Source organism: Ambystoma mexicanum, chromosome 8, assembly GCF_040938575.1.
Source record: "Ambystoma mexicanum isolate Mex_15411 chromosome 8, UKY_AmexF1_1, whole genome shotgun sequence".
NCBI classification, from domain to species: domain Eukaryota; kingdom Metazoa; phylum Chordata; class Amphibia; order Caudata; family Ambystomatidae; genus Ambystoma; species Ambystoma mexicanum.
This window is the reverse complement of record NC_090929.1, coordinates 78,223,918-78,241,255: the sequence shown is the minus strand read 5'-3', so window position 1 is coordinate 78,241,255 and position 17,338 is coordinate 78,223,918. Positions and strand designations below refer to the sequence as shown.

At 48.4% G+C, this 17,338-nt stretch overlaps 1 protein-coding gene across 1 annotated transcript in view; it reads right to left on the bottom strand.

The window, feature by feature from the left end:
• The window catches only part of GFI1B (growth factor independent 1B transcriptional repressor), a 103,679-nt gene extending 86,587 nt beyond the window's left edge, over window positions 1-17,092 (bottom strand). Inside the window, exon 1 of the mRNA XM_069609320.1 lies at window positions 16,969-17,092. The gene's annotated coding sequence lies outside the window, so the exon portion shown is untranslated. The remainder of the gene's footprint in view (window positions 1-16,968) is intronic.
• Window positions 17,093-17,338: the final 246 nt, after the last annotated feature.

Sequence of the window (17,338 nt, the reverse complement as noted above, 5' to 3'; positions counted from 1 at the left end):
ATGGTCTCCTATACCTCCTCTGGTGAGTTGAACTCCTGTACCCTCTTTTGTGTGATCGTCTCCTGTATGCGTGAGATGGCCTCCTGTACCTCCCCTGGTGAGTTGATCTCCTTTACCCTCTTCTGTGTGATGGTCTCCTGTACCTACTCTTGTGAGTTGGTCTCCTGTATCTTCTTTGGTGAGTTTGTCTCCTGTACCTCCTCTGGTGAGTTGGTCTCCGGTACCTCCCCTGGTGAGTTGATCTCCTTTACCCTCTTCTGTGTGATGGTCTCCTGTACCTACTCTTGTGAGTTGGTCTCCTGTATCTTCTTTGGTGAGTTTGTCTCCTGTACCTCCTCTGGTGAGTTGGTCTCCGGTACCTTCTCTGGTGAGTTGGTCGCCTGTACCCTCTTCCTGCATGATCGTCTCCTGCACACTCTCTGGTGAGTTGGTTTCCTGTACCCTCTTCCTGCTTGATGGTCTCCTGCACCCTCTCTGGTGGGTTGGTTTCCTGTACTCTCTTCCTGCTTGATGGTCTCCTGTACCTTGTTTGGTGAGTTGGTCCCCTATGCCCTCTTCCTGCTTGATGGGCTCCTGTACCTCCTCTGGTGTGTTGGTCTCCTGTACCTTCTGTGGTGAGTTGGTCTCCTGTACCTCCTCTGGTGAGTTGGTCTTCTGTACCTCCTCTGGTGAGTTGGTGTCCTGTACCTTTTTCTGTGTGATGGTCTCCTGTACTTCCTCTGGTGAGTTGGTCTTCTGTACCTTCTCTGGTGAGCTGGTCTCCTGTACCTCCTCTGGTGAGTTGGTCTGCTGTACCTTCTCTGGTGAGTTGGTCTCCTGTACCTCCTCTGATGAATTGGTATTCTGTACCTCCTCTGGTGAGTTGGTCTCCTGTACTCCTTTCTGTGTGATGGTCTCCTGTACCTCCTCTGGTGAGTTGATCTTCTGTATCTTCTCTGGTGAGCTGGTCTCCTGTGCCTCCTCTGGTGAGTTGGTCTCCTGTACCCTCTTCTGTGTGATGCTCTCCTGTAACGTTTCTCTAGTGGAGGTCTCCTGTATTGTCTTCCTGTGTAGTGGTCTTCCATACCCCATATGATGTGTTGATCTCCAGTGCTCTCTTTGGAGTGGTGGTCTTCTGTACCCTTCTCTGAGGTGCTGGTCTGTTGTACCCTCCAGTTGTGCTGCTGTAGTCTGTACCCACTCCTGTGTGGTCGTTTCCTCTCCCTTCTCCAGTGGAGTGGTATTATGAAACGTCTGTGGGTGTCTTCTGTACACCCTTCTGTTTGGTGGTCTTATGTACCCTCTCCTGTGGGGCGGACTCTTCTACCATCTGCTGAGAGATAGTCTTCTGCCGTCTCTCTATCATGGTGTTCAGCTGTGCCCTCTCCTGAGCAATGGTCTCCAATGCCCTCTTCTGGGAGTTGGTCTCCTGTAGCATCTTCTGTGTAATGGTCCCCTGTACCTTCTCTGGTGAATTGGTCTGCTGTACCTCCTCTGGTGAGTGGGTCTCCTGTACCTCCTCTGGTGCGTTGGTCTCCTGTACCTCCTCTGGTGAGTTGGTCTCCTGTACCTCCACTGGTGAATGGGTCTACTGTACCTTCTTCTGTGTGATGGTCTCCTGTACCTTCTCTGGTGAATTGGTCTGCTGTACCTCCTCTGGTGAGTTGGTCTCCTGTACCTCCTCTGGTGCGTTGGTCTCCTGTACCTCCTCTGGTGAGTTGGTCTCCTGTACCTCCACTGGTGAATGGGTCTACTGTACCTTCTTCTGTGTGATGGTCTCCTGTACCTTCTCTGGTGAATAGGTCTCCTGTACCTCCACTGGTGAATGGGTCTACTGCACCTTCTTCTGTGTGATGGTCTCCTGTACCTTCTCTGGTGAATAGGTCTGCTGTACCTCCTCTGGTGCGTTGGTCTCCTGTACCACCTCTGGTGCGTTGGTCTCCTGTACCTCCTCTGGTGAGTTGGTCTCCTGTACCCCCACTGGTGAATGGGTCTACTGTACCCTCTTCTGTGTGATGGTCTCTGTTAGGCAGATCACATGCAGTACCCTTGTGGAACACTACATGCAAATAAGACTACAAGTCTCAGTACAATTTCACCTTTGGTACAAGCCTGTACTACACAGTAAAGTGGTAGCAGTGGCTGAGCAGCCAGACTTATTTCAAGAGTAAAGTGAGCAGTAGAACAAGTTACACAAAGGACCAACAAATGCAGTGATTCAAACAAACACTTACTCAAGGTTTCTTGGTAAAAGAATATACATTTATTTACACAGTCATTTGGAAAACATTACACTAGCAAGAGCAGCTCAATATCATATATTAATATACTACAAATACACAACCAATACATTACTGAGCAAGTTCAGCTCCCCTGAAGTGGGAGCAAAATGGCACTTCAGTTACTTTCAAAAGGGGTAAAAAGACAAGGTCATAAGAAATGAAGCACAAATACTTCCATAGGCAGGGCAAGGGGTTTCAGTTAACTACAACCAGCAATTCAGTTCATAGGCCTGGGCCAAAGTCCATGGTTCAGAGTCTTTGTATAGGATAGCATAGTTCTGGTAGTAAACGGTTAAGTCTTTGCCACGGTTAGATGTTGGTTTAGGGAAGGACAAGCCTTCGAAGTCAGGAAAGTTTCACAAACTTTCACCGTGGCCGAAAAGATTTCCGGACCACGTTTGCACAGTACCTTTAAAATGAAGAAGAGCTTTAGCTGAGGCTGTTGTTCCTGGCAGTTCGAGCAGATCTCACTGTTCCTGAGCTTCAGTCGTGGGGGACAAGAAGGAGGACGTCGGGAGGTTCCTGCACTGCCCAGGGAAGAGGCAACAAGCTTGGCAAAATGTTGGTTTAAGGTGTGAGTGCCTTAAAGACCACAAACTGGTATCCTTCCCACTGGCTATCCGGTTTTCCACAGCACTATGCAGAAAATTCAACCAGGAGGGGACGGTGTGCAGGCGGCTTGAGAGTTGGTTGTTCCCACCAAACTCAAGGGAAGAAGTTAACCTTGAAGGGCTTCTCTGTCGATGGAGTTTCAGGCAATTCAGGCCTGCAGTAGGGCTTCACCGGTCGTCCAAGAGTTTCAGCGGTCATCTTTCTTCAGTTCATCTTCAGTTCTTTCGTTCCAGTGGTGGACTATGCTTTCCAAGTCCCAGAGACCGGCTTTTAAACAGTTTTCCCCATTCTTTCCAGCCTGGCTGTTACTCACACAGCAGGGCGGCTGTCCTTGACGGACAGCCAGCTGGCCAATCACACCAGAGTGCATTCAGGTCTCCTAGGAGACTAAGCAAAGGGTGTTTCAGGCACCTCCCTCACATCCTGTCCACCCCAGACACTCAGGTGCCAGAGGAGGGCTTCAGCACTGAAGCCCGCCAAAGGCTAACGGACAAACGGGCCAAACCTGGTTTGGCGTGCAGAGACAAACATAAGAAGGACCTTTCCAAAAAGAAATTATGAAAAAAGTTGACCGGAGTCTGTTTTTACAGATAGGTTTTAGGCGCCATATTGGAAAACATGGCTGACCCGATTTTTACCTACTGGTGTTCACGGTCGGGAAAAATCATGGTAGTTTGTTTAAAACCACTGCCACCAGCCATTTCAAGTGAGAAAGGGTAACATTTGACTGTTACATGAGTGTTTAGACTCAGGGAAGCTAGGCAACCCCTCCAGCACTCTATAGTAAAAACAAAATCAATTTAACTTTACATGCTCTGAGAGACAGTAGTCAGTCCCAGAGAATGTATTTAAACCTTGGGGAGTCTGAAAGACACCCCTGTGCCACTGCACTGAGGGTGCTGTGTGACACACAGAAAAAGATCATACCTTTGGAGTTGTTTTAAAACTCCATATCCAAAGAACACAAAAGTAAAACACATTGCAAATGAAAAGTTCAAAGTCCCAAAATATAGCAAAAGAGCTGGAGGGCTTTAAGGTATAGGGAATTTAGCACTTGTGTGAGACATCTCCCTAACAGTCTCCTGTACCTCCTCTGGTGGGTTGGCCTCCTGTACCTTCCCTGGCGAGCTGGTCTCCTGTACCCCCTCTGGTGAGTTGGTCTTCTGCACCTTCTCTGGTTAGTTGATCTGCTGTACCTCCCCTGGTGCGTTGGTCTACTGTACCTTCTCTGGTGAGCTGTTCTCCTGTACCTCCTCAGATGAGATGGTCTCCTCTACCTTCTTCTGTGTGATGGTCTTATGTACCTTATCTGGTGAGTTGATCTCCTCTACCCCCTCTGGTGAGTTGGTCTCCTGTACCCTTTTTTGTGTGATGGTCTCCTGTACCTCCTCTGTTCAGTTGGTCTTCTGTACCTTCTCTGGTGAGTTGGCCTCCTCTACTTCCTCTGGTGAGTTGGCCTCCTGTACCTTCTCTCGTGAGCTGTTTTCCTGTACCCCCTCTGGTGAGTTGGTCTTCTGTACCATCTCTGGTGAGTTGGTCTGCTGAACTTCCTCTGGTGAGTTGGTTTACTGTAGCTTCTCTGGTGAGTTGGTCTCCTGTACCTCCTCTGGTGAGTTGGCCTCCTGTACCATCTCTGGTGAGCTGTTCTCCTGTACCTCCTCGGGTGAGTCGGCCTCCTGTACTCTTTTCTGTGTGATGGTCTCCTCGGCCTCCTCTGGTGAGTTGGTCTCCTGTACCCTTTTCTGTGTGATGATCTCTGTAGAATTCCTTGTTCCCCACAGATGACCATGACCTCAGGTGAAGTTCCAGTAACTTCTTTATTTAGTTCCAGTACATTATGATGGTCATATAGTGTCAGGTACATCTGGGTTCAGGGCAACATACACCTGCATCCTCCCAGGTAGGCTTACATCTCCCAACTGACCACATAGAACCCCAGTCACACATAAACATTCTAACCCTTAACACTCCATTGTCAATAAATACACTGACCAAAGGTTCCATTAGGATGCAGGATAATACCAAATCCCTACATATCTCCCTTCCTTAGGGACATAAAAACACAAGTAGATAACTTAACCATAATGTCTAATAACAACACGCACACAAACAACCCCACGTTCAATGCACTTGCCTCATCACTCCTAACTGAGAACATTCTGCTAGTCTCATTACATATTCCAAAATAGTCCACACAGCCGTGGGACACAATTACAATCAATGCCCCTTCCTCTTTCTACCAAGTGAGGAAAAGGCACCCAACTGCTCAAACATCCTTACTAAAACTTTTACAAATAGAGGCATCCATGCCTCTCTTCCTAAACTTGACTTCATCGTCCCACAAAAGAACACACCCACATCTCCCTCACACCCAACAATGCAAACCGGTATGTACCTAAATACACACCACCTCCAACTAGACTGAGTATCCCAGATACCCGGGTAACTACTTCACTTATTGTGACACCATTACCCCTACATTGCCCATGTTGAAAGTATTCCTAAATACAATACAGCTCCTATTAGGGAAAACCACACTTCATTCACACCAGCATCATACCAACATCAATGACTCTACTATAGTCTTTGCTGTATCATCATGAAACTCTGAATGGTTTCTAAACCAAACAACCAAACAAAAACTTTGTTTGACACTTAGCACTTTAAACTTTAGCATTAAATAAGGTCTTAATACATCTGCATTACAAAAGACCCACCTGTGGAAATAAAACATTAGTGCACATAACTATACTTCAGATTCCACATACCAAACTCTAGCAATGTTGTCAATGCAACCTATATTTCATTAAATGTCCATCTGTGGAAGGAAAAGCGTGTTAGTTAAACATGACCGTACCACAATTTTTCCTTTGCATCATAACATTAGCATGTATTTGTTGACAGAGGTAACAGAGGCCACGACTTTTACACACCATCCGTGCACACCTATCAAACATGCTAACTACCACTTGCAAGATACCTCTCATACCAATGTACCTACAACATAAATACCAAATAGCATTTCAGAAAACACTATTACTACGCATATCTCAATCTCTTTCTACTAATATGCAACTTTAACCTACTTAATAAAACCTCACATTTGGATCACTTAATCCCTTGATTGACTAATTACAAACACCCTTGAGACCTAAATCCAATCTAAAAAACTATAAACTTTGTTCTCTGCTCTTAAGCTTCAACAACTTCCATGAAGTATTACAGGACAACCTATCCCACAAGAAACCACACCTGACAACATACAGGTTCACACTCTCATGCACTCACGCTGTCCAAATGCCATTCAGGCCTCACATGACAACAGATTCTGAATCAATAACTAATTATAACTACTTAACCAATTAAATGAAGGCAAGACCAAATTGCATCCTTTACTTATGCTCGTGAAAGCATCATCTCTTAACTTAAAAGTACCTCTGTTATTCATTCCGGCAATTAAGATCATTCATAACTTAAGCTTTTTGAAAAAAAAAATTCCAACGGGCGGAAATGCAGCCGCCCGCAACAGAAATGGATTTACCAATCCATCTGCCACACTTCCTTTTGTAAATATCACCTCCTGAAGCGTTCCTTTCCTGGTATGTTCATAATGCTGCTTTTCATTGCTGCCAGCCGCCTTCTATAAAAATTGTACTCCCTTTGCCTCCTACCGCATCTCTCAGTTCTTAAGTAGGCTCCAAGCCCCTCAGGAACTACTGACAACATGCCCTCAAAGTTCCTCATCACCTCATATGAGTGATAGCTCCTCAGGCACCTCCTTAGCGCTGCTGCAAATGGGCCTTTGCCCCTCCAGGCACTACACATGTTGTCTTGGGCAATATTCTTTCATCTCTGCACATGGGCTCTAAGCCCCTAAGGTGCAGCCACGGGCTACAAGTCTCTTAGGTGCAGGTATGGGCTCCAAGCCCCCTCAAACGCTGGAATGGCCCCCCAGAACCCTCCTCTGCTCCAGGCGCTTTTCACATTAGTCACCAATTTCACATATAGGTGCAGTTTAGGTTCCCAACCTCTTCTATTGCTGCTGCCCCAACTCCAGGCCTCAAGCTGTACAACATCACTCCTCCTTGTTTCTTTTCCATGCGCAGCTTAGGCTCCAAGCCTCTCCTGTTGCTACTGCCTTGGGCTTATAGCCCTCAGTTGCACAGCATGCCTCCTCATTGCTTAATTTCCAGGCGCAGCTTAGGCTCCAAGCCTCTCCTGTTGCTACTGCCTTGGCTATATCCCTCAGCTGCCCAGCATGGCTTCCTCATAATTTCCAGGCGTAACTAGACCCCAGGCCTCTTCAAATTGCTACTGCCATGGGCACCAAGCCCTCCATGCTGCAGCCAGTGGTCCCAGACCCCTTAAGCCATCTGTCTCTGGGCCCTCAGCCCCTCCTCAGTCTCTTGCTTTCCTCTTTGTCTGACCTGTCTTGCTAGTGACAGGCCAGCTGGCCCCTGGCTCTGGCGCAGCCCCTTCCTTTCTGCCCCTGAGCTCCATGCGCTGGGCCCTTCTGCGCCTACAGCTTTAAGCGCTCGCCCTACCTGGGAGGTCTTCTTCTTGGGTTGGGGGGAGGTGTATGTGCCATCTTCAATGCTGTCCCCCCAGCACAGCTAGCATCCTCGTCGCCAATGTAGAATTCCTTGTTCCCCACAGATGACCATGACCTCAGGTGAAGTTCCAGTAACTTCTTTATTTAGTTCCAGTACATTATGATGGTCATATCAGGTACATCTGGGTTCAGGGCAACATACACCTGCATCCTCCCAGGTAGGCTTACATCTCCCAACTGACCACATAGAACCCCAGTCACACATAAACATTCTAACCCTTAACACTCCATTGTCAATCAATACACTGACCAAAGGTTCCATTAGGATGCAGGATAATACCAAATCCCTACAATCTCCTATACCGTTTTTCTTGTGGCAGTCTCCTATATTGTGTTCTTGTGTAGTGGTCTTCCGTACCCAATATGATTTGTTATTCTCCTGTGCTTTCTTTGGAGTGGTGGTCTTCTGTACCCTTCTCTGAGGTGGAGGTCTGCTGTACCCTCCTGTTGTGCTGTTGTAGTCTGTACCCACTCCTGTGTGGTGGTCTTTTGAAATGTCTCCTGTGGGTAGCTCCTGCACCCCTTCTTTGGGGTGGTCTTCTGTGGTGTGGAATCTTTTACCAGCTGCTGAGGGACAGTCTTTGGTCTCCTGTACCCTCTGTGGTGGGTTAGTATCATGTGCCTTCTCTGGTGGGGATGGTCTCCTGTACCCTCTGTGGTGGTGATAGTTTCCTGTACCCTTGTGGTGGGGATAGTCTCTGGTGCCCTCTCTGGTGGGGACGACATCCTGTGCCCTCTCTGGTGGGGATGGTCTCCTGTACCCGCTCTGGTTGGGATGTTCTCCTGTACCCACTCTGGTTGGGATGCTCTCCTGTACCCTCTCTGGTGGGGATGGTCTCCTATACCCTCGGTGGTGGGGATGGGCTCCTGCACCCTCTGTGGTGGGGATGGTCTCCTGTAACGTCGGTGGTGGGGATGGGCTCCTGCACCCTTTTTGGTGGGATGGTATCCTGTGCCCCTCCTGAAGGATGGTCTTCTATACCCTTTCTAGTGGGGATGGTCTCCCGTGCCCTATCCTGAGCGATGGTCTCCTGCACCCTCTGTGGTGGGGATGGTCTCCTGTACCCTCGGTGGTGGGGATGGGCTCCTGCACCCTTTTTGGTGGGGATGGTATCCTGTGCACCTTCCGAGGGATGGTCTCCTGCACCTCTCTGGTTGGGATGTTCTCCTGTAACCTCTGTGGTGGGGACGGTCTTCTGTACCCTCTGTGGTGGGTATTGTCTTCTCTGCCCTCTGTGGTGGGGATGGCCTCCTGTGCCCTCTCTGGTGAGGATGGTCTCCTGTGCTCTCTCCTGAACGATGGTCTGTTGTGCGCTCTGTGGTGGGGGTGGTCTACTGTACCCTCTGTGGTGGGATGGTGTCCTGTGCCCTCTGTGGTGGGGCTGGTCTCCTGTACTCTCTCTGGTGGGGATGGTCTCCTGTGCCCTTTCTGGTGGGGATGGTCTCCTGTGCCCTCTCTGATAGGAATGGTCTTGTGTGCCCTCTGTGGTCGGGATGGTTTCCGGTGCCCTCTATGTTGGGGATGGTCTACTGTGCCTGCTGTGGTGTGGATGGTGTCCTGTACCCTTTCCTGAGCGATGGTCTTCTGTACCCTCTATGGTGGGGATGGTCTCATGTAACCTCTTTGGTGGGGATGGTCTCCCATGCCCTATCCTGGGCGATGGGCTCCAGTACCCTCTCCTGAGCGATGATCTCCTGTACCCTCTGTGGTGGGTATGGTATCCTGTACCCTCTGGTGGGGATGGTCTCATGTATCCTCTCTGGTGGGGATGGTCTCCTGTACCATCTGTGGTGGGGATGATCTTGTACCCTCTCTGGTGCGGATGGTCTCTTGTGCCCTCTTTGGTGGGGGTGATTTCCTGTACCCTCTGTGGTGGGAATGATCTCCTGTGCCCTTTCTGGCGGTGTGGTCTCCTGTGCCCTCTGTGGTGGGGGTAGTCTCATTTACCCTATGTTGTAGTAGGCTTGACAGTACCCTCGGTGTTGGGGGTGGTCTTCCGTGCCCTCATCTCTGTGGTGCTCTCCTGTACCCTCTCCTATAGCGCCTCCTCCTAGGTGGACTAGTGCATGCAGTGCGGTGGGATTCTCTCCTGTACCCTCTTCTTCGGGGTGGTCTAATGCAATCTATACGTTGTGGTGGGGGACTTTTGTCCTCCCTGTTTGGGGGGTCTTTTTGCACACCAGTGGCACATGAAGCGGGGGACAATCTGCCCCCGAGAGTCTCTTCTGGGAGCCAGACCGGGACATGTGTCAGTGGGACACCTGTCCGGCTCTCCCGTTCGTCACCTCTATGAGGGTGCCCAAAGGGAGAGGTGCCCCGCTGCCAGAACAATGTGCCAAGGAGCTCCGGGCAGCAGAGGGGCTCTCGCGTGTTGCTCTGTGTCAACAGAGCATTTCAGTGTCAGCCATTGGGCACTGATGAGAGGGGGACTAATAACAGAGACGTTTGCCCCTTTAGAAATGGGAATGGGAGGGTGTGATAAGTGTGTATAATGCTGCCGGCTGTATGAAATAATGACTATGGGCCTCATTAGGACCCTGGCGGTAGCCGCCGGAAATTAATTTTTACCAGGTCCATGAAATGGGCAATTACCAGGTCATGCCGACCTAGGCAGACCCGGTAATTGCCCTTTTCTTGGACCCGGTAAAAATGAATCCCCATTCCCATTGAGCCCCAGAGGGCTCAATGGGAATGGGCAGCATGCTAACAACGGGCCCGTTAATGACGGGCCCGTTGTTAGCATGCTTGTCCCATCGCGGGATCCGCAAAGAGCGGGTCCCGCTAGGGGACCTCGTAATAGGGCAGTACGGGGTTAACGGCTCCAGCACCTTTACTGGCGCTGTTAACCCCTTACCGCCCTCCTCGTAATGAGGCCCTATGGCTTTAAAACCCAAGGGGGATTTGTTAGGCTCACATTAATGCTATTGTGACTTTGCATGCAGGATGGGGAGAATAAAACTAAAACCACACTCTTATTGCTCAACTTATTTCTATGACACTTTATGGAGTGTATAGTTAGTTTACTATGAAAGGCTAGTTTATTGGGTAATGTGGTTTGCAATTGTGGTTATATAAAGTAGTAGGATTATAAGGCAGGTCCCTACCTGAGCTGTTTTATCTTGTAAAAATTGTAAACCAATTGAATCAAGTAAATAAAAAAATTAAAAAAAGAGTATTCAAGCACATGAAATGCTAAACAAAACCGTAATAAATATCTCTATCAAGTAAACCTGGCAAGATGTGCTCAGTTGCTTAAATTGTCCACATCACGATTTCACTATTTTACAAAAGTGTGTGATCCTGGGCAAATGTTTTAATTGCAATGTGTCTTATCTGTAACTCTCTGTGTGATTCGGATTCAATTCATAGCTTAAGTTAACATGTCATGCTATTAAGTTTAAAGAAAAAGCCTAATGACTATAGAGTTGCTCCACATGTCACAATAGTGCAGTGGTCCAATAGCACAGCCAGTAGAGCATAGAACGCTGGCTTTGACATCTGTGCAGAGCCTGCTAACGCAGGTTCCAATCCGGCCAAACGCAGCCTTTCATCTTCCCGAGCTCCATAAATGAACAACACCCACCGGGTAAATAAGCAGCGCTCAGATGGTTGAGGCTTCGTAGCGCTATATAAATACTAAATTATTAGTGCAATTTAGGTATTTTGCACCACAAAGTTATTTGCCACTTGGTTTACTTATGGCAACTTATTCTAAAGTTATTTCCATGGTGCCTCCAAGTATGGATGCTCCTTGCAATGTCCTTTCTGTGTAGTTACTGCTCTTGGTGCCTCCATATGCAAATTGGGCGGTTTGCATGTATTTTGCCCCAGAGCGCTGGGACAGGCTCTAACAGATGAGTTTCCTGTATCTGTAATGATTCTGCAGTTTGTTTGTGCGTGTGTTATGTGTTAAAATGCCATCGGCCACTAATGTCACCCAAAAAGTAAATAGGGGCAAGGGTGGGCGGTTTAAGGGCGCGAATGAGACCGTGTGGAATTGCGCGCACTGTATTTGGGGGGTGAGGGGGGAGTAGCAGAAATCGTGTTGCAATGCTGTAAACTCCCCTGTTCTACGCCCTCTCCTTTGGGGTGTTCTGCTGATCTACCTCTGTTAGGGTGGTCTACGGTGGGGTGGTAAATGCTGTCCGCTACCCGCCCTAATCGGGTGGTGGTGGTCACCTGTGCCCGCTCCCTTTAAGTCCCCGGTGTGTAACCCTTGCATGACCCCCTTCCCCGGGGGCGCACGGCACGCCCCTTGCTTGGAAGCGAGCTCTGGGGGAGCACCCTACTGATATGCCATCCATGATGGTGTCCCGCCTGGCACCAGGGCGCGCGCAGGGTGCCATGGCATGACTCGCCCGCATATCGCCTCCTCGCCACCACCTGCGCCCCTCCCCCCGCCAGATAGCGCTACCTGTGCCAGGGGCCAGGGCTGGTACCCGGGATTTGCATGCCTCTTTGCATGTGAGCCGTAAGGGCTGGGCACCGTCACGGAAAGCCACGGTGCATGTCAGTGTAAACAGTGGCGCGGTTTCCTTCCAGGGCCCCTGGTGGGCCCCAGACTACCCGGCCCCTCACCCACTGCTTCGCCTATGTACTCAATGGACGGTTTGAGACCACAAAAATACCCAGACACTGTGCCAGTCTTCCACAGAGTGCACGTGCCCACCCAACACCCTGACAACCCTCGTCACCCCTAACTCCACCACCCCCTCCGTCACCTCCACTCCCTGGGCCTCATAACAAGTTTCGTAGCATTAGCTGTGCTAATGCTGCCAATCTGAATAACTGTTACAGCAAGTGGTAGCAGTAATTTACCACCTCATTTCCGGCTTCTGTTATTCCCCACGAGGGAGTCCAACAGCCTCCATTGGGGAAGGGTGGAATTACCGCCTGCAGTAATTTCACCGAGGGCATTGCCACCGCTTTTCATGGTAGTATTAACTCCGTATCAAAGAAGGCGGTTTTTGATGTTATTCACCTACAGTTGTATAACGTGCGGTATTTGGAAATACCGCCTGTTTTACCGTTGCCATCTAAATTCGCCAGGTTGGTAGTTTTGCAAATGCGAGTGCTGCTCTGTATTATTCCGAGACGTGGAAAAACAAGAGGCAAGAGAAACTACTGCTCTCTTTACTCATCAATTGGCTTACAATCTGGTTGCCATGGAAGCCATTTACGCCCCAAAGAATAAGTATGGCCATTTACTCCCCAAAGAATAAGTATGGCCATTTACTCCCCAAAGAATAAGTATGGCCATTTACTCCCCAAAGAATAAGTATGGCCATTTACTGCCCAAAGAATAAGTATGGCCATTTACTCCCCAAAGAATAAGTATGGCCATTTACTCCCCAAAGAATAAGTATGGCCATTTACTCCCCAAAGAATAAGTATGGCCATTTACTCCCCAAAGAATAAGTATGGCCATTTACTGCCCAAAGAATAAGTATGGCCATTTACTCCCCAAAGAATAAGTATGGCCATTTACTCCCCAAAGAATAAGTATGGCCATTTACTCCCCAAAGAATAAGTATGGCCATTTACTGCCCAAAGAATAAGTATGGCCATTTACTGCCCAAAGAATAAGTATGGCCATTTACTCCCCAAAGAATAAGTATGGCCATTTACTGCCCAAAGAATAAGTATGGCCATTTACTCCCCAAAGAATAAGTATGGCGATATGTTTGCTTGTTACCGCCAGATTTTCGGGCTTAGCCATTTGTGGCTCCTTCTCCCAAAAAGTCTACCGAAATACCGACTCGGCCGTGCAACCTTTCCGTGAAACATATGACTTTATTTAACCTCAGTGAAAAAAGTGCAAACAGCTGTCACATGAGCAAGGATTTAGAAAACACACACATGCATTTCCAATTAGTATCCAGGACACGCATGTCACCTCCCTTTAACAAGACAACCTGGATTCAGAGGAGTGAGTGAAAAAGTACCTTCATTTATTAATTTATTTTTTAAAAACTGTACAAGGATTTGTAAAAAAAAAAAACAGATCAAGACACTAGCAAATATCCACATTGAATGAAATAAAGTCAACATGCTGCAATCCATTCTCATACAACCACCGTGTGACTATTTATACACACACAACCATCATGCTTCACCATTCCATGCAAACAGCACAAACAAGCGCCAAGTGTTCTGGCCCTCAACCGGGGCGCTAACCATCGTCATAAGACAATATAACATCCACAATTGAGCTATTGCACACAGCAGTTTAAAGTCGCTGCATAGGACAACTTGGCGTCCACAATGTACTGCTGCCCTTCATTGTTTGGGGTCTGGTTTCTTTAACATCGCAACATGGCAGATGCACGAACCCAACACGCGTTCATTTCATTTACTTAGACATCCACTCTTTTCGGAGCATGACTGGTTTCAAAACCCATAATTCACCGGAATGACGTCACTCTGATGAATTATAGATTTTCAAACTATGGGAAGAGCAAGAAAATGGCATGCCTTATTATTTTTTTTTAAACAATATGCTTTCTTTTCTTATAATGCAATTAAGAGGTTCCGGTAGCATGTACAAAACACTCGGCCTTCAGCGTCCTGGATTTTGAGCCCCTTGATGGTATTGTGTGACCATGTGTACATGCGTGTACACTAGAAGAGAGTTCTCTGCTTAGAATTTTGGTCCCATACAATATTGGACCTCATTACGAGTTAGGCGGTAATTCCGTGATAAATCTGTCGAAAACGAATTACCGTTACTGCCATTTGGTCAGGTGGAATTTCTGCCTGATTCCAAGTGGTGCTGGCGTTGTAATTCCCCATTTATTGAGGGTTTAGCTGGAGGTAAATTCTCCACTCAAAGCCAAAATTCATAATTTGGCATAGTGGTAAAATTGGCAGGAACTCAGTTACCACCAATTTCACCACTTACCGCCAAACTCGTAATGAGGCCATTGCACTGCAGCAAATCCTCCATTCTTTGGTGGTAAAGTGGAGGAGTTACCGCCAACTATGGGCCTCATTACACGGAAGGCGGTAAGGGTTAACGGTCACCGGTAAGGGTACCGGTAGCCGTTAACCCTTACCGCCTTACTACGAGGTCCCTTTGCGGGACCGACATTAACGGCTGGTGTAGACCAGCTGTTAAAGTTGGGACCCGCAAAGGGACCTTGGTGCTAATTACGGTACCGCAATTTGCGGTACCGTAATTAGCGCCTTCCCCATTCCCATTATGCCCTATGGGGCAAAAATGGGAATGGGGAAGGGCCAAGGAGAAAGGGGGAATTACCGCCCCGCCAACCTTGGAAGGGTGGTAATTCCCCTTTCGTCCATGGTGGTACCGGTATGGTACCGGCGGCAACCATGGTGCTAATGGCACCATTGTTTACCGCCTACCGTGTAATGAGGCCCATATACTTTAACTCCAAAGTCGGAATGCAGCGGTGCAGGAAAATGGAAGCTTGTTGGCGGTAAATCTGTTACCGCCATGTTTTCCCAGCATCCCCAAAGTGGAACCAGGGGTCTCATAATCGCCCCTGTGCCAGATACCACGCAATTACTCCGATGTAGGAAGGTAGACTCTGGCAAGTTTGGCAAAACGTTGTTTGAAAAAATACCAAAGCAGAGTGTGTGATGTGATGCTAACCACTATTGCAAAGTCCATCCAATGCACACGGTGGACAGCTGTCCTCGAGAAGTGCTCTCTATAAAAGTATTCCTAGAAGTGCCAGCGTATATTGTTAGAGGTAGCGTATATTATTGCCAGTGATGTATAATATATAATTGGTTATTTATAACGCGCTTAACACCCAGAGGTTTCTAACCGCGGACCCGGGGATCGAACCTGTGTTGCTCTGTGTTGTGGCGAGCGCGTTACCCCTGAGCTGAGGTAAAACGAAACCAGTGAAGTTCGCCCCAAAATTCACTACGCAGGTGGAGCAGACTATCCCCTGCTTTGCCACTTTTATACGAATTTCACTTTCTCTCCTAGAATTTTGTTTTCTGCCAGAAAGTTTCGGTTTTTTGCGGCTATTTTTTGGGGAAACGAAATTGACTTGGGGTAACAAATGATTATTATTTTTTTTAAATGAACCTTTCTGGAGAAAAGGCAACATTTCGTGCGGGAAAACATCTGAAGTAACCCATTTTGCTTTTGCCCAGATTCCTTGAATTTCTCTGCAGATGACTTTCTGGGTCTTTTGCCCACCCCCTCATCACAGGCAATTGAGAAGAAAGTAATCTTACAAGTTTAGCAGCGGCATCTGGAATTCCGCCGCAGGCGGCGTGACGTCACCACCGACTGCAATACATTATTACAGGTGGGCTGTGATGTCACTTTCTGTGATGTCCTCTCTAGACTCTAAAAAGAAAAGTATGTGTTTTTTTTGTTTTTTTAGCATCCATCTGACAGGCTGCTGGAGCGGGCTGGCATCATGCCAAGGAGCAGGTTGGTTGCCCTCATCTCCTGCCAGCACGGTCGCACCGAGGCTTAAATCTGTGCTATAACACTTGCCACTAACACGAAACACGTAAGCACCTGGCGTCCCAACAGGGTCCCACTCTTCAGAGAAGGGGGGCACATTGTACGCCCCAGGTAATACAACCACTAGATGGGGACCCCGTTTATTCGACCATAGTATTTTTTTAAAGTTTTCATCAGACGTCCAAAGGGGGCCAGAGTTCAAAGCTGCTTAGAATTGTCCGTGTTTGATGCATCGGCGATTGAGGTTAACTAGAGGCCGATACTTAATGCCAACTTCTTGTGCCTGGGGAGCAGTCTCAGTCACAAGTTACTCCCACTGGCACAACGACCATTGGACAAATGGAGCCTTATCCCCCCTCACCCCCTGAAATGTTGAGTTATACTGACTTGACCGGGCTGACCTACAGGGCCGTTGGCAGTCAGGACAGAACATACACACAATGCATGCATACAAGTGTGGGCAACTGAGGTGGTGATGGGGTGCTGGCGCATGCGTGTCAGGGAGGTAAGGGGGACCTGAGACCGCTTATTCTCACAGCTTGCACCTGAAGAAGAGAGTTCACTGCTTTTCACGTTGACTCTTTACCAGAAGAGTCTCTTTAGACCAGTGGTGGTCTTCAAAGTGTGGTGCTGGCCCCCTTAGGGGGGCCTGAACGATGAAGGGGGATGTGGGGTGGCGGGGTTGACGAGACTATTCTGAAACGGATTACGGTGACTGGTTCTTATAGAAAATACAAGCAGCTATGACATCTGGGGGAGTGGGCGGTTGGGGGAGTCTGGTCATATTTGTACTCGGAGGGAGGCCCAGCATTAAAACGTTTGAATCCCACTGCTTTAGAATATGTAAAGAACTTCAGAAGGGTGATAGGAACGTTCCCACCTGGATTTGAATCTGGCATCTACAAGTTGCACACACATCTCTTCAGAATGTGCTTTAACTCACTGAGCTATCCTGGCAGACAAACAAGACCCTATGTGCAATTAGCTAACAGCGAGAGAGCAAACGAGTTGAACTAAGCCTCGAACTCACGTGTGCTGTGAAGCCCCTCTGGCTGTGCACATCCGCAGGCGCTGTGCTGCTCGCGACACCTGCTGCGCGGCTCGCGGACACCTGCTGGCTGCCTGGTGCCCCGTCCTCCCTCTCTGCCGATCTCTGGAGCCGGCAGCCCTTTGCCTGCAGTAGGTACTTCTCCTTTTTTTTTTTTACTCCCCTTGATTTTTCAATCTGATTACTTGTGTCAAAATCTGACAGCCAATGGCGAGGCGCGGAGCCCGGCGGTTTTTGCTTATCAAAACTTCCCAGACTGAGAATTCTGCCGTTCACCCATTGCAGAGCGCACTGTGGCGCTTATCTCTGGCCCTCAACCTTCTGTATGCCAGGGCCGGGTGTCATGTCATGT